Raw genomic sequence first — 2,004 nt, 5'->3', positions numbered from 1 at the left:
GTCTGAATGTCTCAACTCTTCATACCGCTGAAGGGACTGAAAGCTAGGCTAGGTGGGCTTCTCAAGCAGGAGCCACATTCTGTTCATTCTCGAACTCTCACAGAGGGTCCGGGAAGGGACCGGCCATCAACAAATATTTGCAGAAAGAATGAATGCTGGGTTTCACGGACTGTGCTTCTTTACAAGCTGCTGATGCAGCTTAATGCTTTTTTTTGCCAGGGATGTTATTCTGGAGAGAAATGTAGAACTTGTTTCAATGTGAGGAAGATTCTCTTATGTGATCTTTACAGTGTTCACCGGTGTCAACATGAAACTTATCGAGTCAGTGGCACGATGGCCGGGGATATTGTGCCCAGTGTGAATCTGCAGCCACTGCTGGTAGATGAAGCTGCATGACGACAGTTGGGACGCCGCTGGACAAGCTCAGCCATCTCTGTGCCCCACTCATCAATCTGTATTTTCTGATATTTTCCCTAAGAGTTTATCTTCAGCTTATTTTCATAAGGAGGAGACTTTTATTAAACATTATTTTCTGCAATTCATATTCTTTTAGGATGTATCACTCTCATTTTCTAAGTATAAACTTGCTAAGTTATTAAACATGCTATTTAAAGCCCCACACATATGAGATTCTGACATTCACCTGTGGGGATCAACTCCGTGAGCCTTAGCCCACCGGGTCATCAGAGCAGACCCCTGGATGCCGTGAGCTATGGTATCACTGAATCCCACAGAGACTTCAGGGGCCTTTGGCGATTAAAAGGCAGTATGATGAATGAGAAATGAGAAAATCACGGCCCAAATTTCAAATGCTGCTACTCTTTCAATTTGTGGATTTGGCCAAATCACTTAGACTCTCTGAGCCCAGGTGTGATTTACAAAATTGGAATGCTGACAACCGTTTTGCTGATTTCTAAAATACTCTGCCATGAGAGCTAGGCTGGTGGGAACGGTGGTGGAAGCTGCAGACACCGCGGGCAGGGGGCGGGGGCCGGGCTGACGAGCGACCTCGCCTCGCCCCCTAGTCTGAGCTGTCGAGTGGCAGATTGTCCCAATGGTTTCAAAGCTGTCAACCTTCCCACTGGCTTACAAATGCCTTTTCCAGGAACAAGGGCCTGTTGATAAAAGACACAGTTTGCAGTTTTGACCCATAAAGATTATTAACTCAGTTTCCCTGCAGCCTATTGACCTCCCATAACACAGATGTACCAACAATTCACTTCCATGTGACTCTGGGGTGGTGGTGAGTTCTGAGTGAGCCAAATTATTAATTATATTGGTATCACAGAAAAGTCATCCCACAGGGATCTTATAGATATTTGTAAATTTACTTAGGTCACTCTACTTCTTTCTTCATAAAAATATTATATACAACTTTAAGAACAGAAACCAAAGGACGAAGGGTAAATGAGGAAAAGGTAAATCTGGGGTGACAATTTTTAGCATGGAACATAAATTTAGTTCTGACCTCCCTCTATCTTTATTTCCTCCCTCCTTCTTTCCCTTCCTCAATCCCTCCCTTCCTTCCGTTGTGTATTTATTCAGTTAGACATTAAATCAGCAAATATTCCTGATAACATTTTCTGCATCGCGCATCGTTCAAGAAATACGGACACGAAAGACACATCATCTCTGCCCATGAGAAACTCAGCGTGTGATGAAGGAAGCTGACAAGAAACCAGACCATCACAGCGTCCCGTGAGAAGAGCTGTGACGTGCCTAAGCTCCAGACTTACGGGACCACGTGATTCAGCCTCGAAGGAGGTAAAGAAGGACCCGCCGAAAAACAGCATGGCCAGATTGAGCCTTGAAGAATGAGTAAAAATCTGCGAAGCAAAATGGTAGATGAGTATTTTTAGGTAGCGTGATCAGAAGGCCCATCAGTCTAAGACTATGGTGTGTTCCCAGCCGTCGTTGCCCAAAGCCAGACACAATTGGTTATGAGATGCAGCATGTCTGAGTAAAGACTTTAGTTAATTAGCAAAAACACACTTTTCCTGTCAT

The sequence above is a fragment of the Pteropus vampyrus genome, unplaced genomic scaffold, assembly GCF_000151845.1.
Source record: "Pteropus vampyrus isolate Shadow unplaced genomic scaffold, Pvam_2.0 Scaffold28, whole genome shotgun sequence".
Lineage (NCBI taxonomy): Eukaryota > Metazoa > Chordata > Mammalia > Chiroptera > Pteropodidae > Pteropus > Pteropus vampyrus.
This window is presented reverse-complemented; position numbering follows the sequence as displayed.